This window comes from Pleurodeles waltl, chromosome 7 (assembly GCF_031143425.1).
Source record: "Pleurodeles waltl isolate 20211129_DDA chromosome 7, aPleWal1.hap1.20221129, whole genome shotgun sequence".
NCBI lineage: Eukaryota > Metazoa > Chordata > Amphibia > Caudata > Salamandridae > Pleurodeles > Pleurodeles waltl.
Window position 1 is genome coordinate 947,267,146 of NC_090446.1, and position 25,922 is coordinate 947,293,067.

Consider the following 25,922-nt stretch of genomic DNA (forward strand, 5'->3'; position numbering starts at 1 on the left):
AGAATGATTAATACAACTTCTCATTGAATCTCTTATTGAAATGTTACAGTTACACATTGACTAGGAACATAAGAACCCTCTAGAATTATGTTTTCAAAATCAAACATGGTCTTTTTGCATGAGGACAAGAAAATAATCTGTACGTTTTCTAGAACACAATATAGGAGTTGTATTAAGGGACTTATTATGCACATATAATGTAACATCTAGAATTTTACAACTTAGTTTTAAAATGCAGAAACGTGAATTGCGCACATTGCTGATTTCAACAAGGATATGCAAATGCCATGAAATGATCGCACACACTGCAGGTGATCTGAAACATCAAGGCCCATATTTATACTATTTGACGCAAAACTGCGCCAGCGCAGTTTTGCGTCAAAAATATTACAGCCGGCTAACACCATTTTGGTGTGCCGTGCGGGTGTCATATTTATACTTTGACGCACGGTGGCGCAAACAACAGGTGGGAGTCATTATTTTTGACGCACACCGCAGCGTCAAGTCGTAAAGGAAAACGACGTTAACGCGGCGGATATGACTGTGGGTCGATTTACGACACCGCAAACCGGATATGCGCCGTTTTTTTTAATGCAATTGCGTCAAAAAAAACACCCAACACAGCCATTTCACCAGAGGAGAGCCAAAATGGATCCCAGATGCCACTACAGACCCCAGGAAGATGACAGCAGACCAGGAACCAGCCAGGAGGACCCACACAAGAACCAGGACACTTTTAAGAAGAAAAGAAAGTGTTGCTTTAGTGCAGAGGAGCAGGAAATTCTGGTTAAAGAGGTGACGGAACACCAGCACCAACTGTTTGTCACATCAAAGTTGCCAATCAGTAGGAGAGAGGCCATATGGCAACAAATCGTCAACAAGATTAACAGTGTGGCTAAAGTACGCAGAACAGTCATCGAGTGCAAGAAACGCTGGCATGACTGCAAGCGCAGGACCAAGGAAAAGATGGCCAGGGACAGGAAGGCAGCACTGCAGACTGGAGGTAGGAGTCCAGCACACCAGAAGGCCCTGGACCACATGGAGGAGATGGTCACAGCCGTCATTCCCGAGGAGATCGTCACAGGGATTCAAGGACAGGACAGCACAGACTACCAGGAGACAACGCACATGCAGGGTAAGTCGCATGGGGAATTAAAATGCAATAATGTCATCTACAACCGGGGGTGGGATACCGACCACTAAATGCCTGGAAGTCATCTAATACATGGAGTGGCATGGGTAAAGGGGCACGGCAGGGGGGCATGGCCCGTTCTGAGAAGACCTGGGGCACACCATTACACAACACCAACAACAGTCCCGTGGGGGCATGCTATCATGCCAAAGATGGAGCAAAGGGAAAGCCACGACAGGAGGGAAGGCCACTACGTCAAACTGACATCCTGGCACACGTCAGCCAACATACCCCCTACATCAGGTAGGGCCCCATTAGCAATCCTCTAGCCATACCGACAACTGCAATGTAACTGCAACAACAGTTGCCACTACCACCTCTGCTCTGTGTGCAGCTCAAGTAGCCAATGGCAGTAACCTCCCCATGGATCATACACACATAAATTAGGGGTGAAGATGACAACTGCAACAATCCCCAGAAACAAGACAAAGGCCCCACTACTCTCAAATGTCAATGCCCATAGTTGTTGCAAACATCAGCCAATGTAAACAACAATAGGTGCTACACACCCATGCTGCATATGTCAGGGTCCATCCTGTGCCTGGGTAACAAGGCAACATCCCAAATGTCATACTGCTCAGACAACAGCATTGAGGAGGGGACACATGTAACTGGTCACTGAAATACACCTGCACAGTCAGAGGAGGAAATAGGACACTGATACGACTATCAGGGCAATCCTATGTAACACACATACCCCAACATCAGCAGGACACATTAACAATGTCAACATCCATATCGGATCATAACATTGCCATGCATAGGATATGCCACATGTCAATTACATTTAAGTGGATGTGAACGATCAGAGATTGGGGCAGGTCCAGATTGTTAAGTGTGCTGCCAGGGCCATCAGTACACCCACACGCAGTGAAAGGTCTCACCATGAGAATGGATGTACACGGACGGTTGAGTGGGAAAAGAAGGTGGCAATTCTCTATTTGGCATAAATCAACACCTAGAGGCGATGAGGCTGACAAGTCTGATAACTCCATAACATACATGTGACACACAGGTGGGCCATAGGCCTGGAAGAATGCCCATCTGAAGGACTGGAGAAATTAACACAAAACAAGATCACAAAGTGAATTCATCAAAAGACAGGCACGTCACATCAAAATTGCCACAACACAGGCACACTAATTGTACCCTGTTTCATTGCAGAGGAAGATGGATCTCCTGCCGATATGCCTGTCCCAGATTTCCCTGATGACATGGATGACGAGCCGATAAACATTCCCCAGGAGACCATCCTAAAGGTCCTTGAAATCCTCCAGACCCCACCTTCTGTCACAAGGAGGAGCACAGAACAAGCAGCCATCGCAGAGAAACCACCCACCACCCCAATTGTAAGACCTGCCAGCTCCAATACAGCTGAGGACTCAGACGACACTGGCACCAGCTTTGAGAGAACTGTAGTTGGAGTACAGCGGTAGCTGGCCAAGGAGGTGCGGGTGGGGATGCAAAATATGGCAGCCAGCCTTGAGGGGATGCGTTCGTGCATGATGTCATCTGCAGATCAGGCAGCAACTATGCAAGCCCTAACATCTAACTTGCAGGAACTGCAGAAAACCCAGAAGGAAATCAGCACAGCTGTAATACAGTTGACCCAACACCTACAACAGCAATACTGTCAACGCGTGCACGAATGCAACATTGAACCCCTCAGAGCCGACCTGTCTGCCTACCATCGTGATGTGGCTGCTTTTCTCAAGAACCAGCAGATTCTCCTTGCTGCAGTACAGCCCTTAAGACCTTCAAAGGGAGCAGCGACCGGGATGTCTGGCTCCACGTCTTCTAACACTGAGGTGTGTGTTGCCCCTTCACAACCAACAACAACAAGGACAAAGCAGGCAACCCACACATCAGAAGAAGAAGACATGGAACAGATCACATTCACAAGGAAAATGACCCGGAAGCACTAGTCCCTGCCACATGGCCAACATTTACCAAGGTCCTGCGCTTTGTAACTTGCCAGTCTTGCAACAACTGTACTCAAGCACTGTTCTGCAAACCACTGTATATCTTTTCACCCAGCCCAGTGATAGTCTCTCTCCTACTCATTGGCTAAGTCTGTCCCTCTGCACTGTCTGAAACAGCAACCCCAGCATGTCAACAACATTTTGGTAAACCCTTGTGTTGGATCACAATGTAAGATGTCACTATAATGGACTCACAATCATGGACAATGTACAGATAGCACTAAAGCACTTTTCAATAAATAGCACTTACACAACAAATCTGTCTCTGGGTAATGTGACATATCAACTGTGCAGTAGATAACTGAAATGTGCCTACTGTCAAATTACGTAGCTTGTCAATACAACTGCCTGATATTATGTAGTCAGAGAAATCTGCACAGTGCCCATGATTGCATCATACTCTGCCCTTCCTGAGGGACAAATCTTATGAAGTGAGAAACCATACACCATCATGCTGTGTTGGACAGAAGAATGCTTCCTCAGGGGATAACTAAGTCATCAAATAGTGGTCGCAAAATGTTGTCACCATGCAAAAATAACACAATAAACATGCCACACTAATCTAAGTAAACACTACAAAAACTGCACAAATGAAGGTGTCTGAGTTAACATACAACTAGGTAATCATGCCGAACTGTGTCACAAATGATGTATGAGGGTCATGAAGACAAGAATACAAGATTGCCAATGAGAACTCATCTTATAAGGCTGTGCATGATCATCACACTGCAGTCAGACCTAAAACTGTTTCTCCAATATCAAGTCTGGAAGCACTGTTAGTGACTTTGAAAACACACTTATCAACAGAAACACATTGGGATCCATATTAACTGTGATTGGTGGTTGCAACAAAGGGTCAACACTTTGCAAGGTAGCTCTGGGCTAGCTGCCAATCGTACAGCTCAGTTGAGATTTGTTTGTAGCATAGGACACAGATGTTATAGTACCAAATTGATGTACACTGAATCCAAACCCACGATCAAGTACCATTTAACACATACTATTAAGGGTTAACCAAATATTTATTAAATTCTAACCATAGATGAGGAAACTGAAGGAAAAATCTTACCTACCCTAATCTACCCTGACTACTCATTACCCACAACTGTCCCTAACTTACCTAAGCTACACTTACTTATCACATGCAATGAAACGTTCTAAACATCTACCCCCCACCCCCCTTATGAGACGGGACACATGGAGGACAACACATACTAACCTAAACACATACTATACTATCCTACACAAATATATATTTTTTTGGTATTTTTCTTTTAAATCATTTTTTTTTTTTTTAAGACAAGAACCCCAACATAGAACAACACCCACCCACCCACACACTTAATAAGTAAAAATATAAAGAATGAGGACCCCCCGCCCACCCCCACCAACACTAACTAAACTAATAGCCTATACTAACCTAACACTAAGCCCCCTAAGCCCACTAACTATTAGAACAAGGAAAGAGGAGGGAAGGGAGGGAATCATGTCCATCAAAAAAATTGTGGTTAGAGGTTGGCCCTCCGGAGGGTCCTCTTAATGTCCTTGACCCGCAGTTTAATGTGCCGCACGTCCCGGCTCAGGTGGCTCAACTTGCGCAGCACTTTGTCCATCTTATGTTCCATTCTGTTAAAAGCTGCAGGGTCAACAGATGGAGCAGTGGCAGTCTGGGTACCGGTGGAGGAGGTCTGTGTTTGTCTGGTGCCAGGCCTAGTGGGCTGTCCTGCACCGGTGGCAATTCTGGGGCCAGGAAGTCCAGCAGATGTTTGTAGGAGGCTGCACTGGCTTGTAGTGAGTACCAAGGGGTACTTGCACCTTGCACCAGGCCCAGTTATCCCTTATTAGTGTATAGGGTGTCTAGCAGCATAGGCTGATAGATAATGGTAGCTTAGCAGAGCAGCTTAGGCTGAACTAGGAGACGAGTGAATCCTACAGTACCACTTAGTGTCATATGCACAATATCATAAGAAAACACAATACACATTTATACTAAAAATAAAGGTACTTTATTTTTATGACAATATGCCAAAGTATCTTAGAGTGTACCCTCAGTGAGAGGATAGGAAATATACACAAGATATATGTACACATTACCAAAAATATGCAGTATAGTCTTAGAAAACAGTGCAAACAATGTATAGTTACAATAGGATGCAATGGGGACACATAGGGATAGGGGCAACACAAACCATATACTCCAAAAGTGGAATGCGAACCACGAATGGACCCCAAACCTATGTGACCTTGTAGAGGGTCGCTGGGACTATTAGAAAATAGTAAGGGTTAGAAAAATAGCCCACCCCAAGACCCTGAAAAGTGAGTGCAAAGTGCACTAAAGTTCCCCAAAGGACATAGAAGTCGTGATAGGGGAATTCTGCAGGAAAGACACAAACCAGCAATGCAACAACGATGGATTTCCAGTCGAGGGTACATGTGGAACAAGGGGACCAAGTCCAAAAGTCACAAGCAAGTCGGAGATTGGCAGATGCCCAGGAAATGCCAGCTGTGGGTGCAAAGAAGCTTCTACTGGACAGAAGAAGCTTAGGTTTCTGCAGAAACGACAAGGGCTAGAGACTTCCCCTTTGGAGGACGGATCCCTCACTCCGTGGAGAGTCGTGCAGAAGTGTTTTCCCGCCGAAAGACCGCCAACAAGCCTTGCTAGCTTCAAATCGTGCGGTAAGGGTTTTTGGATGCTGCTGTGGCCCAGGAGGGACCAGGATGTTGCAAATTGTGTCAGGAGACAGAGGGGACATCGAGCAAGACAAGGAGCTCTCTCATTAGCAGGTAGCACCCGGAGAAGTGCCAGAAACAGGCACTACGAGGATGCGTGAAACAGTGCTCACCCGAAGTCGCACAGAGGAGTCCCACGTCGCCGGAGAACAACTTAGGAGGTCGTGCAACGCAGGTTAGAGTGCCGTGGACCCAGTCTGGACTGTGCACAAAGGATTTCCGCCGAAAGTGCACGGAGGCCGGAGTAGCTGCAAAAGTCGCGGTTCCCAGCAATGCAGTCTGGCGTGGGGAGCCAAGGACTTACCTCCACCAAACTTGGACTGAAGAGTCACTGGACTGTGGGAGTCACTTGGACAGAGGTGCTGGATTCAAGGGACCTCGCTCGTTGTGCTGAAAGGAGACCCAGGGTACCGGTGATGCAGTTCTTTGGTGCCTGCGGTTGCAGGGGGACGATTCCGTCGACCCACGGGAGATTTCTTCGGAGCTTCTAGTGCAGAGAGGAGGCAGACTACCCCCACAGCATGCACCACCAGGAAAACAGTCGAGAAGGCGGCAGGATCAGCGTTACAGAGTTGCAGTAGTCGTCTTCGCTACTATGTTGCAGTTTTGCAGGCTTCCAGCACGGTCAGCAGTCGATTCCTTGGCAGAAGGTGAAGAGAGAGATGCAGAGGAACTCGGATGAGCTCTTGCATTCGTTATCTAAAGTTTCCCCAGAGACAGAGACCCTAAATAGCCAGAAAAGAGGGTTTGGCTACCTAGGAGAGAGGATAGGCTAGCAACACCTGAAGGAGCCTATCAGAAGGAGTCTCTGACGTCACCTGGTGGCACTGGCCACTCAGAGCAGTCCAGTGTGCCAGCAGCACCTCTGTTTCCAAGATGGCAGAGGTCTGGAGCACACTGGAGGAGCTCTGGGCACCTCCCAGGGGAGGTGCAGGTCAGGGGAGTGGTCACTCCCCTTTCCTTTGTCCAGTTTCGCGCCAGAGCAGGGCTAAGGGGTCCCTGAACCGGTGTAGACTGGCTTATGCAGAAATGGGCACCAAATGTGCCCATGAAAGCATTTCCAGAGGCTGGGGGAGGCTACTCCTCCCCTGCCTTCACACCATTTTCCAAAGGGAGAGGGTGTAACACACTCTCTCAGAGGAAGTCCTTTGTTCTGCCATCCTGGGCCAGGCCTGGCTGGACCCCAGGAGGGCAGATGCCTGTCTGAGGGGTTGGCAGCAGCAGCAGCTGCAGCTGCAGTGAAACCCCGGGAAAGGCAGTTTGGCAGTACCAGGGTCTGTGCTACAGGCCACTGGGATCATGGGATTGTGCCAACTATGCCAGGATGGTATAGAGGGGGCAATTCCATGATCATAGACATATTACATGGCCATATTCGGAGTTACCATTGTGAAGCTACATATAGGTAGTGACCTATATGTAGTGCACGCGTGTAATGGTGTCCCCGCACTCACAAATTCCGGGGAATTGGCCCTGAACAATGTGGGGGCACCTTGGCTAGTGCCAGGGTGCCCACACACTAAGGGGGTCATTCTGACCCTGGCGGTCGGTGACCGCCAGGGTCACCGACCACGGGAGCACCGCCAACAGGCTGGAGGTGCTCCCTCGAGCATTCTGACCGCGGCGGTTCAGCCGCGGTCAGAAACGGAAAGTCGGCGGTCTCCCGCCGACTTTCCGCTGCTCGGGAGAATCCTCCATGGCGGCGGAGCGCGCTCCGCCGCCATGGGGATTCTGACACCCCCTACCGCCATCCTGTTCCTGGCGGGTCTCCCGCCAGGAACAGGATGGCGGTAGGGGGTGCCGCGGGGCCCCTGGGGGCCCCTGCAGTGCCCATGCCAATGGCATGGGCACTGCAGGGGCCCCCGTAAGAGGGCCCGCAAAGTATTTCAGTGTCTGCAAAGCAGACACTGAAATACGCGACGGGTGCCACTGCACCCGTCGCACCCCTGCAACTCCGCCGGATCCATTCGGAGCCAGCATCCTCATTGCAGGGGCATTTCCGCTGGGCCGGCGGGCGCTCTTTTGGAGAGCGCCCGCCGGCCCAGCGGAAATGTAAGAATGGCCGCCGCGGTCTTTTGACCGCGGTGCGGTCATTTGTCGGCGGGACTGTGGCGGGCGGCCGAGGCCGCCCGCCACAGTCAGAATCACCCCCTAAGTAACTTAGCACCCAACCTTTACCAGGTAAAGGTTAGACATATAGGTGACTTATAAGTTACTTAAGTGCAGTGTAAAATGGCTGTGAAATAACGTGGACGTTATTTCACTCAGGCTGCAGTGGCAGGCCTGTGTAAGAATTGTCAGAGCTCCCTATGGGTGGCAAAAGAAATGCTGCAGCCCATAGGGATCTCCTGGAACCCCAATACCCTGGGTACCTCAGTACCATATACTAGGGAATTATAAGGGTGTTCCAGTAAGCCAATGTAAATTGGTAAAATTGGTCACTAGCCTGTTAGTGACAATTTGAAAGAAATGAGAGAGCATAACCACTGAGGTTCTGATTAGCAGAGCCTCAGTGAGACAGTTAGGCACTACACAGGGAACACATACATATAGGCCACAAACTTATGAGCACTGGGGTCCTGACTAGCAGGGTCCCAGTGACACATAACAAACATACTGAAAACATAGGGTTTTCACTGTGAGCACTGGGCCCTGGCTAGCAGGATCCCAGTGAGACAGTGAAAACACCCTGACATACACTCACAAACAGGCCAAACGTGGGGGTAACAAGGCTAGAAAGAGGCTACTTTCTCACACAACCCCCCCCCAAACGAAGGACAATAAGGCTAACCTTGGCCAGTTGAGACTTTATTGTCTAAGTGGTGATAAGTAGAGAGTAGCTCTGCAATAGACTGGTTACTCCCTTTATCATCCACTATATGGTTACTTCCCTGTGGGGATGTAAACCACCCTGTTTGAAGTTTTTTAGCTAAGCAACAATGTGAAGATGTATTTTTAGAGTTTCTATCAGTAAGTTTTAGTTTAGAGCAGTGGGAATTGTCCACTGAACCTATTTGTAATAATGGAAATGCCAGACAGGGATGCTGCCTCTATAAAGCCATAGCTGGGCAAAACCTTTGTCCATATGGCTGGAAGAGAGAACAGGGATGCTGTTTCTCTTGAGTTGGAGCAGGGCAGGGATGCTGTCCTATGAGCTCCACACTAGGGCAGGGATGCTGTCCTAAGTGTTATGAGGCAGTGCAGGTTTTCTGCACTAAAGTTTCTCTGGGAGGGTTGGAGGGATGCTCCATGTTAACTAAAATGGTGCTCTTTTTCTCACCAATGTTAGTTATCTCACAGAGAGGTACTTCTACCTCAGGGAGTGCAATTTTGCCAACTGATGATTCCCTTGGAACAGGTGCCACCCCAAAAGAGGTTTCTCCCACCACAGGAATGGTATCCTGAATGGTAGGGTGGTTAGAGGATACTGTGATACCCTGTTTACCTGTTGATGGAGAGGGATCCTGAGTTTTCATGCCTTCTCTCCTTTGCTTTTTCAATTCAGTAGAAATGAGAGGGAACAATTCCTCAGGGATGCCCAGCATGGCTGCATGGGCATAAAACTCTACATCAGCCCAACCTGAGGTCTCTAGGTCATTACCTAAGAGACAGTCTACAGGTAAGCTAGGTGATACCACCACCTGCTTTGGGCCAGTAACTTCACCCCAACTAAACTGAATTATGGCTAAGGGAAGAAACTTAGTGGAGTTATGGACATCAATAATCTTATACTGTTGTCCAATGATGTGTTGATCAGGGTGCACTAGGTTTTCAGTCACCAAAGTGATACTGGCACCTGTGTCCCTGTAGGCCAAGGCCTCAACACCATTTATTGAAACTGTCTGCCTGTACTTATCCATTGTAAGGGGACAAGCAGCCAGTGTGGCAAGGCCAATGCCACTAGGTGTGACAGAAACTGTCTTGGGACTGACTACCCCAGTTTCTACTATGGACCCATAAGTGAACCCAACTACACCCTTAACTTGACTGTTGCCAGCAGTCCCACCACTAGTACCACTACTGCTAGGGGCACTAGAGCTTGATGTATTAGTGGTGGTAGGCTCAGGGGGTTTACCTGGACAGGACTTATCCCCTGGCCTATGGCCTCTATTTTTACACACAAAGCACCAAGGCTTTTTAAATTGTGTAGGTTGAGAAGAAGAGGAAGAATTTGTTTTATCCCCACCCCCTGAAGAGTGTTTAAGATTTGAAGTAGGATCTTTGGTTTTACCCTTATCCCCATGCTTATCTTGAGATTGTTCACCATCTTTCTTCTTAGTGTTCTCTTTGTCACCCCCTGTATGAACTTTTCTGTTCACCCTTGTTCTGACCCATTTGTCTGCCTTCTTTCCCAATTCTTGGGGAGAGGTCAGATCAGAGTCCACCAAGTACTGGTGCAACAAATCAGACACACAATTATTAAGAATATGCTCTCTCAGGATCAAGTTATACAGGCTGTCATAATCAGTAACTTTACTGCCATGTAACCACCCCTCCAAGGCCTTCACTGAATGGTCAATGAAATCAACCCAGTCTTGTGAAGACTCCTTTTTGGTCTCTCTGAACTTTATCCTGTATTGTTCAGTGGTTAAGCCATAACCATCCAGGAGTGCATTCTTAAGAACTGTAAAATTATTGGCATCACTTTCTTTCACAGTAAGGAGCCTATCCCTACCTTTTCCACTAAATGATAGCCATAGGATAGCAGCCCACTGCCTTTGAGGGACATCCTGTACAACACAGGCCCTCTCAAGTGCAGCAAACCACTTGTTAATGTCATCCCCCTCCTTATAAGGGGGAACTATCTTATGCAGATTCCTGGAATCATGCTCTTTTGCAGGATGACTATGGGGAATACTGCTGCTGCCACCATAGGTTTCTAAACCCAACTTCTGTCTTTCCTTCTCTAATTCTAAAGACTGTCTATCCAAATCCAGCTGTTGCTTTTTAAGCTTCAGTCTGGTTTGTTCCACCCTCAACTTATTGAGTTCCCTTTTTAACAATCTGTCATCAGGGTTGGTGGGAGGGACATTTCTAGACACAGAGGTATGATGGGAATGAACAGAAGGAGACCTGTCCCTTACAGAGGGCACCCTAACAGCTTGGCTGACAGTGTAATGTGAGAGCACATCATCTGTATGATGTGACTCCACCTCAGTAACAACTATGCTAGACTGTCTAGTAATGGGCAGGCTCAGAAGTTTCTTTCCTGAATCTTTTCCTGGGGGAGTCCCTGGATCAGATTGGGAACCATTAGCTACTTTTTCAACAGATGGGGCACTTTTAGCCTTATCTTGTTCTCTAAGCATGTTAAGTAACAGTTCCAAGGAAGGATTCTTCCCTACACTCAAACCTCTCTCTATGCAGAGACTCCTTGCTCCTTTCCAGCTAAGGTGATCATATGCAATCTTAGACAGGTCAACATTTTGGCCTGTGCCAGACATTTTTAGAGAGAGTTAAAGTGATAGAAAAAGAGAAAAAAGTTTTCAGAACTTTTAAAAAGACAGAAAAAAACTTTTTAAACTTTTTAGAACTTTTTAGAAAGTTTATATGTACTTTTCAGCACTTAGAAAAGAGTGAAAAGAGGAAATGCAAAACGTTTTAGTTATGTGTACACACACTGAACTTGTTTTGTATATTTTTCTCTCATGAAAAGTACAATGACAAGAGTGGTAAGTAGTCTCAAAGCACTTATCCCACCGCTGCACAACCAATGTAGGAGGCTGGACTGGCTTGTAGTGAGTACCAAGGGACACTTGCACCTTGCACCAGGCCCAGTTATCCCTTATTAGTGTATAGGGTGTCTAGCAGAATAGGCTGATAGATAATGGTAGCTTAGCAGAGCAGCTTAGGCTGAACTAGGAGACGAGTGAAGCTCCCACAGTACCACAAGTGTCACTTGCACAATATCATAAGAAAACACAATACACAGTTATACTAAAAATGACAATATGCCAAAGTATCTCAGAGTGTATCCTCAGTGAGAGGATAGGAAATATACACAAGATATATATACACAATACCAAAAATATGCAGTATAGTCTTAGAAAACAGTGCAAACAATGTATAGTTACAATAGGATGCAATGGGGACACATAGGGATAGGGGCAACACAAACCATATACTCCAAAAGTGGAATGCGAACCACGAATGGACCCCAAACCTATGTGACCTTGTAGAGGGTCGCTGGGTCTATTAGAAAATAGTGAGAGTTAGAAAAATAACCCTCCCCAAGACCCTGAAAGTGAGTGCAAAGTGCACTAAAGTTCCCCAAAGGACAAAGAAGTCGTGATAGAGGAATAATGCAGGAAAGACACAAACCAACAATGCAACAATGGTGGATTTCCAATCTAGGGTACCTGTGGAACAAGGGGACCAAGTCCAAAAGTCACAAGCAAGTCGGAGATGGGCATATGCCCAGGAAATGCCAGCTGTGGGTGCAAAGAAGCTTCTACTGGACAGAAGAAGCTGAGGTTTCTGCAGGAACGAAAAGGGCTATAGACTTACCCTTTGGTGGACGGATCTATCTTGCCGTGGAGAGTCGTGCAGACGTTTTTTCCCTCCGAAAGAACGCGAACAAGCCTTGCTAGCTGCAAATCATGCGGTTAGTGTTTTTGGATGCTGCTGTGGCCCAGGAGGGACCAGGATGTCGCAAATTGCGTCAGGCAAGAGAGGAGACGTCGAGCAAGACAAGAAGCCCTCTCAGCAGCAGGTAGCACCCGGAGAAGTGCCAGAAAGAGGCACTACGAGGATGCTTGAAACAGTGCTCACCCGAAGTTACACAAAGGAGTCCCACGTCGCCGGAGACCAACTTAGAAAGTCGTGCAATGCAGGTTAGAGTGCCGTGGACCCAGGCTTGGCTGTGCACAAAGGATTTCCGCTGGAAGTGCACAGGGGCCGGAGTAGTTGCAAAAGACGCGGTTTCCAACAATGCAGTCTGGCGTGGGGAGGCAAGGACTTACCTTCACCAAACTTGGACTGAAGAGTCACTGGACTGTGGGAGTTACTTGGACAGAGTTGCTGGATTCAAGGGCCCTCGCTCGTTGTGCTGAGAGGAGACCCAAGGGACCGGTAATGCAGCTTTTTGGTGCCTGCGGTTGCAGGGGGAAGATTCCGTCGACCCACGGGAGATTTCTTCGGAGCTTCTAGTGCAGAGAGGAGGCAGACTACCCCCACAGCATGCACCACCAGGAAAACAGTCGAGAAGGCGGCAAGATCAGCGTTACAGAGTTGCAGTAGTCGTCTTTGCTACTTTGTTGCAGTGTTGCAGGCTTCCAGCGCGGTCAGCAGTCGATTCCTTGGCAGAAGGTGAAGAGAGAGATGCAGAGAAACTCTGATGAGCTCTTGCATTCGTTATCTAAAGAATCCTTAGAGACAGAGACCCTAAATAGCCAGAAAAGAGGGTTTGGCTAACCTAGGAGAGAGGATAGGCTAGCAACACCTGAAGGAGCCTATCAGAAGGAGTCTCTGACGTCACCTGGTGGCACTGGCCACTCAGAGCAGTCCAGTGTGCCAGCAGCAGCTCTGTTTCCAAGATGGCAGAGGTCTGGAGCACACTGGAGGAGCTCTGGGCACCTCCCAGGGGAGGTACAGGTCAGGGGAGTGGTCACTCCCCTTTCCTTTGTCCAGTTTCGCGCCAGAGCAGGGCTAAGGGGTCCCTGAACCGGTGTAGACTGGCTTATGCAGAAATGGGCACCAAATGTGCCCATGAAAGCATTTCCAGAGGCTGGGGGAGGCTACTCCTCCCCTGCCTTCACACCATTTTCCAAAGGGAGAGGGTGTAACACCCTCTCTCAGAGGAAGTCCTTTGTTCTGCCATCCTGGGCCAGGCCTGGCTGGACCCCAGGAGGGCAGATGCCTGTCTGAGGGGTTGGCAGCAGCAGCAGCTGCAGTGAAACCCTGGGAGAGGCAGTTTGGCTGTACCAGGGTCTGTGCTACAGGCCACTGGGATCATGGGATTGTGCCAACTATGCCAGGATGGTATAGAGGGGGCAATTCCATGATCATAGACATATTACATGGCCATATTCGGAGTTACCATTGTGAAGCTACATATAGGTAGTGACCTATATGTAGTGCACGCGTGTAATGGTGTCCCCGCACTCACAAAGTCCGGGGAATTGGCCCTGAACAATGTGGGGGCACCTTGGCTAGTGCCAGGGTGCCCACACACTAAGTAACTTAGCACCCAACCTTTACCAGGTATAGGTTAGACATATAGGTGACTTATAAGTTACTTAAGTGCAGTGTAAAATGGCTGTGAAATAACGTGGACGTTATTTCACTCATGCTGCAGTGGCAGGCCTGTGTAAGAATTGTCAGAGCTCCCTATGGGTGGCAAAAGAAATGCTGCAGCCCATAGGGATCTCCTGGAACCCCAATACCCTGGGTACCTCAGTACCATATACTAGGGAATTATAAGGGTGTTCCAGTAAGCCAATGTAAATTGGTAAAATTGGTCACTAGCCTGTTAGTGACAATTTGAAAGAAATGAGAGAGCATAACCACTGAGGTTCTGATTAGCAGAGCCTCAGTGAGACAGTTAGGCACTACACAGGGAACACATACATATAGGCCACAAACTTATGAGCACTGGGGTCCTGACTAGCAGGGTCCCAGTGACACATAACAAACATTCTGAAAACATAGGGTTTTCACTGTGAGCACTGGGCCCTGGCTAGCAGGATCCCAGTGAGACAGTGAAAACACCCTGACACACACTCACAAACAGGCCAAAAGTGGGGGTAAGAAGGCTAGAAAGAGGCTACTTTCTCACAGGAACACATCAGAGATTGGCTAATTGAAGACAGTATGGTGTTGATGGTGTATGTTCACATGTGTGACATCATACTGCAGCGGAACATCATCCACTACACCCTTCACAGTATTTTTACAGTTGGCTGACGCAATAGATGGTCATAAGTGTGGCCTACATATATGTGTTGCAGAAATTGTGCATGTTTGGCATAAGGAGAGGATAGCAATGTGACGCACATATGTACAATACCTAAATGCCTTTGGCTCAAAGTGTGTGCTTTGACAACTAATGTTTTGGTTGACCAAGTGTGTGTGTGTATCACATGAAGCATAATTGTACATATGGTTGTATGAATGTGACGTCCATGTGTCCAATCCTTAGATGCAAGTCACATTGAAAATTAGCAAGGGCATGTGTTAGTCATACATGTAACAACACCCGTAAAGTGTACTTCCAAGTTTTAGGGTCACGTAGACACCATATGTGACATAGCATGCACCAGGTGGATGGCAGACGCTTGTTAATGTCAATGGTCCACATTTTCTACATCCTATGTCCTAGAGTATTGGTAAGAGCTTCCTAGGCACTACTTGGAGAATGAGTCATGCACATGTATTGAGGAAAGTGGGTACCAGGTTGTTTGCACAGACAGACAAGGGTGAATCTCATATGTATGATGACACCACAGTTGAGGCCATAGAAGTGAGCCCCAACTATCAAGTGGCTGTGGTGGACCAGCATACAAGACAGCACGTGTCCACTTATTTTCAGTGATCAATTGCACATAGGTGTCTTGTTCATGTGTGTGGTCCAATGATGATCCTGTAGATTGTTTGGGGTGTAATTTGTCACAGTTCGGTCCAGGACTCATCATGAGTCAGCGGCAGCTATTCCTGTATCTACTGAGTATCCTTGGTTGATCAATGTGAGTAAAGTAGATGTGGACATGTGAACCAACATGTGGATGGTCCCACCCTGTCACTAAAGACGTGTAATGAGACAGTCAACAGGGCAACCTTGGTGTGCTGAGTGAGATAATGTCTCAGGTGTCATGTTCCGGCAGGTGTCATTACAACATTTGTACACAGGTTGGCCTCTGCACTTCCCACTGCATCTGGGAACATCATAGCCTCTGTGCTGATTATTCTCGCAGCTATTCACCACACACGGCCCATCACTATGTTGTGCACACTGTGATGCTGTGTGTGAACTGTCAGGGTCCTGACATTTGTGTATTATTCATGGACATTATCAGAGGTTGCTGGTTGTGCTGACAGCCCCGTACCCAATCCCTGCCTACGGCCCTGGGACACTGTCACACTTTGTCATTCATGCATAAATGCAACCCAGACAAGGGTTGGGCCATGAATTTTGCTTTTCCAAGAGGATGTAACTCAAATGGTACAGTTAAAAGGCAGAGGATGCTATACAATGTATTTGGGTATGCATGGAAGAAGCCCATGCCCAATGTCCCCTGATGCTAACGCAAGTGTGGTATATATGTAGACACAGGGATACTTTAGTGCAGTGGTTCCCAACCTTTTGACTTCTGTGGACCCCCACTTTATGATTACTGGAACCCAGGGACCCCCACTGAACCATTAATGGAGTCCGGGGACCCCCAACTAAGTCATTTGTGAAAGCCAGGGACCTAATCTGTTAATATTGATGAATTTTCTAAGCAGTTGCGGACCCCCTAAGGAGGCTTCGCGGACCCCGAGGGGTCCCCGGACCACAGGTTGGGAACCACTGCTTTAGTGTGACGCACAGACAGTTGCCAGTCAGGCTGAGAGAATGCAAGGTGATTCAGGATTCAGTTACTTGACAAGTTACGTAATCAGTGGTCTGACTGAGACTGTTTTGGGGACAAAGTAGACAGTTGACATGTCAAACTGTGTATGTCCTGTGTTTTTGAAGGTGACAAATGAACCCAAGGGCTGTGTTACACGGCTTAATTAGTATCAATGGTTGACGGTGTATTTGACATAATGGCAACTCCTATGCTGTTCCAGACATCATCAGTGGCAGTGCTTTTTGAAATGGGTTTGTGTGCATGGAGGTGATCATAGGTGTGGGCTGCATCTGTTTCTCACCAGTCCTGTAGGTGAGACTTGCATTCTAAGGGCCAACAGACATTTTCACAGGGGAATCAATCTACATGTGCTAACAGGGCTTTGAAACTAGAAGACAGTGTATAAATTGACCTGACGTCCTTGCAGTCAGATGTTCTATGACAATGGCATACCATAGGAAAGGGTGTAGCACACTGGTTTGCTAATGTTGTTCTGTGTGTGTAGAGGAGGTATTATCAGGGTACACATCTTAGTATTCCAGGGACCTCTTCCAACAGGTGGGTTGTGACCAGGTGCATGGGTGTGTAATGAGTTAGGAAATGGGCTGACATGTACATGGAATGTCATGTGCGCAATGCATGTCATATGTGTGGCACTTGTGCTGTCTCTGTTCTGCTTCTATGGATCTCTAGTCACAGATAGTCCTTGCAAATATTGGATGCAGTTGGACTAACTGCTGTCAAGGGTCTGGTCAGGCATTCCTGTTACTGATGCCAAAGCACATTGACTGCCTCATGTATGAGGCTTGTTTTCCCCTTATTGAGTGATGGTGTCTTAGTTGTGTGCCATATGCTGCGTTGGACCTTGCTTTCAACATGTATGTGTGAAATAGTTGTGGTCCTCTGCTATTGGCCTTCAAAGGAGATATGTACATGATATATGTCATTAAGAGTGTGTGTGTATGTGACCATTGTATGTTAGGCATCACATTAGCTCTGGGATGTTCCGTGTCCTACTTAGTATCTCAGCAATGCTCCATGAGGCAACATTCTTATTCTGATAAGTAAAGATGAAGGTGTGCAAAAAGGAATAGCCAGACCATGATATGGTGATTAGAATGGGTGTTTATTTAAATTTGTTAACTAAAATGGTGAAGGTGATCATATTCAGAAGAAATTATTTACAATCTGTTGCCGCCTGCGTATACCAGCAGCTGTGTTCTGTATTTCCCCCTCCTGTTGCAGGCCAGCATCCTCCTCTTCAGGCATGTGTGGCTCTGGTTCCAGGAGGGGAATGTTTCTTTTGATACAAATGTTGTGCAATATTGCACATGTGAGGATGACCATCTCGGGGGAATATAGGAGGCTACCACCAGTGATGTCGAGGCAGCGGAACCTTGACTTGAGGATGCCGAAGGTCCGCTCGACAATGCTGCGTGTCCTCCTATGGGCGTCGTTGTATGCACGCTGTGCAGCAGTACTTGGGTTGCCAAATGGTGTCATAATCCATGGCTGGATGCCATACCCCTGATCAGCTGCAAGAGAAAATGAATGGGATCATGTTGATGTAGCTGGCACTATTGAAAAGACCTTTCATGGCAGTAGTTGTCTTGTGTTGTCTGTGACTCTTTTGTGTACTAATGTGGCATCCTATGCTTGTAGGCTGTACCATCTGCATTGTGTTGTTTCCTTGGCTTAACGAGTGTTTGTCGGCTAACCGTTTGTCAGCAGTATGTTTTGGGATTTGCAGAACAGTGTGCCCTCCCTGGCATTGTGACTTGTGATACAGGTGTCTGTGTGTCTTCACTGGGGGTGAGATGATAGTTCCATGCACAGTTAAAATTGAAAGTGTTGTTAACACGTTCATATCAAATTACCCTGGATATCCCATACCTTGAAACTTATGCAATGGATTAATGTAAAGGTCATTAGGACACTTACAATTCGCAAGGTGACATTTAGGCAAGCACACTCATTGACGACTTAACATTAGGCTGTACAGTAATTTCCGATGTGTGACTGTGAGAAAGTAGCCTCTTTCTAGCCTTGTTACTCCCACTTTTGGCCTGTTTGTGAGTATATGTCAGGGTGTTTTCACTGTCTCACTGGGATCCTGCTAGCCAGGGCCCAGTGCTCATAGTGAAAACCCTATGTTGTCAGTGTGTTTGTTATGTGTCACTGGGACCCTGCTAGCCAGGACCCCAGTGCTCATAAGTTTGTGACCTATATGTATGTGTTCCCTGTGTGATGCCTAACTGTCTCACTGAGGCTCTGCTAACCAGAACCTCAGTGGTTCTGCTCACTCTGCTTCCAAATTGTCACTAACAGGCTAGTGACCAATTTCACCAATTCACATTGGCATACTGGAACACCCTTATAATTCCCTAGTACATGGTACTGAGGTACCCAGGGTATTGGAGTTCCAGGAGATCCCTATGGGCTGCAGCATTTCTTTTGCCACCCATAGGGAGATCTGACAATTCTTACACAGGCCTGCCAGTACAGCCTGAGTGAAATAACGTCCACATTATTTCACAGCCATTTACCACTGCACTTAAGTAATTTATAAGTCACCTATATGTCTAACCTTCACCTGGTGAAGGTTGGGTGCAAAGTTACTTAGTGTGTGGGCACCCTTGCACTAGCCAAGTTGCCCCCACATTGTTCAGGGCAAATTCCCCGGACTTTGTGAGTGCAGGGACACCATTTCACGCGTGCACTATACATAGGTCACTACCTATGTATAGCTTCACAATGGTAACTCCGAACATGGCCATGTAACGTGTCCAAGATCATGGAATTGTCACCCCAATGCCATTCTGGCATTGGGGAGACAATTCCATGATCCCTGGGGTCTCTAGCACAGAACCCAGGTACTGCCAAACTGCCTTTTCAGGGTTTGCACTGCAGCTGCTGCTGCTGCCAACCCCTCAGACAGGTGTCTGCCCCCCTGGGGTCCAGGCAGCACTGGCACAGGATGGCAGAAGAAAGGATTTCCTCTGAGAGAGGGTGTGACACCTGCTCACTTTGGAAATAGGTGTGAAGGCTGGGGAGGAGTAGCATCCCCCAACCTCTGGAAATGCTTTGATGGGCACAGATGCTGCCCATCTCTGCATAAGCCAGTCTACACCGGTTTAGGGATCCCCCAGCCCTGCTCTGGCACGAAACTGGACAAAGGAAAGGGGGGTGACCACTCCCCTGACCTGCACCTCCCAGGGGAGGTGCCCAGAGCTCCTCCAGTGTGCCCCAGACCTCTGCCATCTTGGAAACAGAGGTGTTGCTGGCACACTGGACTGCTCTGAGTGGCCAGTGCCAGCAGGTGACGTCAGAGACTCCTTCTGATAGGCTCTTACCTTTCTTACTAGTCTATCCTCCTTCCTAGGTAGCCAAACGTCCTTTTCTGGCTATTTAGGGTCTCTGCTTTGGGGAATTCTTCAGATACCGAATGCAAGAGCTCACCAGAGTTCCTCTGCATCTCTCTCTTCACCTTCTACCAAAGGATCGACCGCTGACTGCTCAGGACGCCTGCAAAACCACAACAAAGTAGCAAAGACGACTACTGCAACCTTGTATCGCTTCTCCTGCTGCCTTCTCAACTGTTTCCTGGTGGTAGCCTGCCTCCTTCTTGCACCAGGAGCTCTGAAGAAATCTCCCGTAGGTCGACGGAATCTTCCCCCTGCAACCGCAGGCAACAAAAGACTGCATCACCAGTCCTCTGGGTCCCCTCTCAGCACAACGAGCGTGGTCCCTGGAACTCAGCAACTCTGTCCAAGTGACTCCCACAGTCCAGTAACTCTTCAGTCCAAGTTTGGTGGAGGTAAGTCCTTGCCTCCCCACGCTAGACTGCATTGCTGGGTACTGCGTGATTTGCAGCTGCTCCAGCTCCTGTGCACTCTTCCAGGATTTCCTTCGTGCGCAGCCAAGCCTGGGTCCCCGACACTCTAACCTGCAGTGCACAACCTTCTGAGTTGTCCTCCGGCGTCGTGGGACTCCCCTTTCTGACTTCGGGTGGACTCCGGTTCACTCCTCCTCCAAGTGTCTGTTCCGGTACTTCTGCAGGTGCTGCCTGCTTCTGTGAGGGCTCCCTGACTTGCTGGGCGCCCCCTCTGTCTCCTCATCCAAGTGGCGACATCCTGGTGCCTCCTGGGCCACAGCAGCATCCAAAAACCCTAACCGCGACCCTTGCAGCTAGCAAGGCTTATTTGCGGTCTTTCTGCGTGGCAGCATGTCTGCAAGCTTCTTCACGACGTGGGACATCTATCCTCCAAAGGGGAAGTCTCTAGCCCTCTTCGTTCTTGCAGAATCCACAGCTTCTACCATCCAGTGGCAGCTTCTTTGCACCCTCAGCTGGCATTTCCTAGGCATCTGCACACTCTCGACATTGTCGCAACTCTTGTACTTGGTCCCCTTGTTCCACAGGTACTCAGGTCCGGAAATCCACTGTTGTTGCTTTGCTGGTGTTGGTCTTCCTTGCAGAAACCCCCTATCACGACTTCTGTGCTCTCTGGGGGTTATAGGTGCACTTTACACCTACTTTTCAGGGTCTTGGGGTGGGCTATTTTTCTATCCCTCACTGTTTTCTTAAAGCCCCAGCGACCCTCTACAAGCTCACATAGGTTTGGGGTCCATTTATGGTTCGCATTCCACTTTTGGAGTATATGGTTTGTGTTGCTCCTATCCCTATGTGTTCCTATTGCAATCCACTGTAACTTTACATTGCTTGCATTACTTCCTTTTGCTATTACTGCATATTTTTGGTATTGTGTACATATATCTTGTGTATATTTGGCATCCTCATACTGAGGGTACTCACTGAGATACTTTTGGCATATTGTCATAAAAATAAAGTACCTTTATTTTTAGTATATCTGTGTATTGTGTTTTCTTATGATATTGTGCATATGACACCAGTGGTATAGTAGGAGCTTTGCATGTCTCCTAGTTCAGCCTAAGCTGCTCTGCTATAGCTACCTTCTATCAGCCTAAGCTGCTAGAAACACCTCTTCTACACTAATAAGGGATAACTGGACCTGGTACAGAGTGTAAGTACCCCTTGGTACCCACTACAAGCCAGGCCAGCCTCCTACAGTGACAGGTTCAATGGTGACTTAAGAAACATGACTAGTGATGTCAGGACCTCAGTGTGTTCCTGTTGACATGTTGCTGTTGTGGTGTATGTGTTGTGTGTCCCAGAGGGTTGCTGTGTAGTGTGTATATAAGTAGGTTTTTGTACTTACCAACAAGTAGTCCATTGCCATACCGTCCATCCTGGAAGTGTTCATTGATGGTGCAGAAACTGAAGATGTATGAGTCATGTACACTCCCAGGATATTTAGCAACGATATTGGTGATCAATCTCTGGTGATCGACTATGGCCTGCACGTTGATGGAATGTGTGTGCTTCCTGTTGCGGTAGAGGTGTTCAGTTGCAGCAGGTGGCACAAGGCGTACATGCGCGCAGTCAATTGCACCAAGGACGTGTGGGAAGCCACTGATGAGGTAGAACCCCTGTTTTGTTTCCTGCTGCTTCTGCAGTGTGTTAGGGAAGCAGATGTGGCGGGGTGTCAGTGGAATGATGGCTTCCAGTACTTTGGGCAAAAAGGCGGAGAATGATGGTTGTGATATTCCGCCAACCAGGGCACCAGTTGTTTGAAAAGAGCCACTTGCCAGCATATGAAGTATGGCAAGCAGCTTTGTTTCTGTTGGGATGATGCGGGGTGTCACCAAAGTGGGGGCCAACTGCTGTTCAATGTTGCGCAGCAACTACTGAATGGCCTGCCAGTTCAACCGGTACCTCTGGATGATGTTGTGTTCCCTGAGGCCCTGAAGGGTGGTTCTTGGGCGGAATATCCTCTCCTGCCTTCTGCGCTGCCTTTGGGGTCCCTGCTGGTGTTGTTGTAGCTGCTGTTGTTGCTGCTGGGCTCTGCGTCTGCATGCAAGCTGGATTAGTATCACCTCCATGGCTCCCTGTTGCTGCTCTGCTGCTCTGCTGTTTGTTCTGTGTGTTCTGATTAAATACAGGTGTGTTTGCCCCATTTTAACGCCTGCCCTGACCCAGGCGTTAATTTTTCATGCAAATCGGGCTGTGTGTCATTTTCTGGCTCCGCCTCCCGCCCGTGCGTCATTTTTGCCCGAAAGCATAAATACGACGCACGGCCATATAAGCCATTTTTTGCACGGGAACGCCTACCTTGCATATAATTAACGCAAGGCGGGTTGCCGCATCCAAAAAATTACGCACATGGCGGAATTTTGTCGTCCGCGGGCTCGGGCGTCAAAGTTTAAATACGGTGTAACATTTGCGCTGATTGTGCGGCCAAACTTTTGATGCACAATCGGCGCAGACGGAGTATAAATATGCCCCCAAGTTTTAATTGCGGGAATGAATCGCGCGTCTTGCCGATTCAAATGCCACCTTGTAAATGCCAAGAAATGGTTGAGCACAATGAGTATCAAGAGTTAAACACAAGGAATGAATCGCGCGTCTTGCCTATTCGAATGCCACCATGTAACTGCCAAGAAATGGTAGCGCACAATAAATATTAAGAGTTAAACACGAGGAATGAATCTCGCGTCTTGCCGATTCGAATGCCACCATGTAACTGCCAAGAAATGGTAGCGCACAATGAATATCAAGAGTTAAACACGAGGAATGAATCGCGCGTCTTGCCGATTCGAATGCCACCATGTAACTGCCAAGAAATGGTAGCGCACAATGAATATCAAGAGTTAAACACGAGGAATGAATTGCGCGTCTTGCAGATTCGAATATCAACATGTAAATGCCAGAAAAACCCAGAGCACATTCACACGCACAAGGTAAAATCTCTCTACATGAAAATTAGTCCCAAGAACTTGAATGCCTTCGAAAACGGGATTGGGGGCCCAGCCCAACCTCCGTCTTACCGCCCTGATCAAGGATCACCAACAGAATGAAGGGCAAGGCCTGGAAGATCAAAGTAGGCCTCCGGAACAGGAGCTCAGGAAGTTGCTGCTGCTCTGCAATGGGACCTCTGAATAGTGAGCACGTGGAGCTGGGCTGGCTCCCTTATATACAGTATAGTCTGGCCCAGCCCACAACCACACCCAGTCATGCTGCAGGGAAAGCTTCTAGAAGGCCCTGGAAAGGGACCACACCCTGACACACTCTGAAAGCCTGCAGCAATACATTGCAAATTAACAGTATTTATAAGCACCTTGCAATGTAAAAGGTTAAACAACAGCATATCAGCATAATGCATGAATTACGTGATCTCATAAGTGCTGGGTTTTTGCATTCCAGTCGCCCGTAGAGCGCGCAATGCCCTGATGTTGACAGCTGCTAGAACACTACTACATTTCACGAATAAGGGACAACTGGACCTGGTATAAGGTGTAAGTACCCAAGGTACCCACTACAAACCAGGCCAGCCTCCTATATTGGTGATGCAGCGGTGGGATAAGTAGTTGCAATTGCTTTACCACTTTGTTACCTGTGCTTTTCACAAGAAAAGCTTGCTCCAATACTTGAAGCATGTATAATATATACCTAGAAACTATTTTCTAACTATCTAAAAAGTTCTTTAAACTTTGAAAACATTTTTACAAAGTTTTGACAAGTTTTCTCTTTTCTCTAAAAAGTTACCTTTGTTATTCTACTAACTTTTTACTCACTTTCCTAAACTTTTTTCTCTTTCAATCTGTCTTCTCTAGAAGCTACCCCTAGAGTTGTCAAGACTACCTATGAGAATCTAAACTTTAAAAGTTTGAGGGGGGTCTTTGTATTGAAAGAAGTTTAGGGATTGGGAAGAACCCCAATAAGGAGTTCCCCTTAAATCTTCTTCTCCAGGATGACCAGGGACTCAGCACTGGTCCAGATCAGACAGGGGAAGGGGTAGAGGATGACTCCAACCAGGAAGGCTCAGAGGAGCAGAATGACAATCCATGGGAGGGTCCTTCCACAGATCTATATGTTAACAAGCCCCTTAGTATAACTGGTAGTGGGAAGGGTTCACACACAAGTAGGGCTCCCTTCACCCCTAGAGGACAGGTCACTAGAGCGGCCCCTGTTAAGAGATAGGTATGCCTCTGCACACTTTCATCTTACCTCTGTTTCAGAGGCTTCACATAATTCTAACCCTGAGGACCAGTCCCTAGATAGGGAACTTAGAAAGCTGAGGTTAGAGGAGGCCAGACTGAGGCTAATGCAGCAACAGTTGGTCTTAGACAGGGAATCCCTGGTTGTGGAGAAAGAGAGGCAGGGTTTGAGGTTAGTTCCACTTGGTGGCAGCAGCAGGTTTAGAAATAGAAATGTTAGGGAACCTTCATTTGATTCTAAGAATCTGCACAAAGTTGTACCTCCTTACAAGGATGGTGATGGCATCAACAAGTGGTTTGCTGCACTTGAGAGGGCCTGTAAAGTTCAGAGGGTCCCTCACATGCAGTGGGCTGCTATCCTTTGGTTGTCCTTCTCTGGCAAAGGTAGAGACAGACTTCTTATTGTCAGAGAGGATGATGCAGATAATTACCAGGTTCTTAAAAATGCACTCTTAGATCGTCTGGACTTAACCACTGAACAGTATAGACTTAAGTTGATAGAGACCAGAAAGGAATCATCACACGACTGGACAGGCTTTGTAGACTGTTCTGTGAAGGCCCTAGAAGGTTGGTTAAATGGCAGTAAGGTGACTGACTATGAAAGCCTATATAACTTGATTGTGCGAGAGCATACTTTGAATAATTGTGTGTCTGACTTGTTGCATCAGTATCCTGTAGACTCAGATCTGACCTCCCCCCAAGAATTGCGAAAGAATGCAAACAAAATTGGTCAGAACAAGGGTGAGCAGAAAAGCTCATACAGGGGGTGACAAGAACAGCAAAAAAAAAGATGGTGAAAAATCTCAGGATAAGCTTAGGGATAAAAGTAAACACAAATATCCTTCTTCAGGTCCAAAACACTCCTCTGAGGGTGGGGATAAAACCTCTTCATCTTCTTCAAACCCTTCACACAGTCAGAAAAAGCCTTGGTGCTATGTGTGTAGAAATAAGGGCATTGGCCAGGGGATAATTCCTGCCCAGGTAAAGCCCCTGAGCCTACCACCACTAAGACATCAGACTCTAGTGCCCCTAGCAGTAGTGGTAATAGTGGTGAGACTACTGGCAATAGTCAAACTAAAGGTGTAGTTTGGTTCACTTTTGGAAACATAATAGAAACTGGGGTAGAGAGTCCCAAGAAATGTTTCTGTCACACCTGGTGGCATTGGCCTTGCCACATTGGCTGCCTGTCCCCTTAACATGGATAAGTACAGGCAGACAATCTTAATAAATGGTGTTGAGGCCCAGGCCTACAGGGACACAGGTGTCTGTATCACTTTGGTGACTGAAAACCCAGTGTCACCTGCTCAACAACTCCTTGGACAGAAGTACCAAGTTACTGATGTCAATAACTCCACTCAATCTCTCCTCTTAGCTGTAGTTCAACTTAGTTAG

The 25,922-nt window shown here is 47.5% G+C and overlaps 1 protein-coding gene across 1 annotated transcript in view; it reads right to left on the minus strand.

The window, feature by feature from the left end:
* DNAH17 (dynein axonemal heavy chain 17) overlaps positions 1-25,922 on the minus strand; it is a 7,556,186-nt gene that overhangs the window by 2,502,101 nt on the left and 5,028,163 nt on the right. The gene's annotated exons all lie outside the window — the stretch shown is intronic.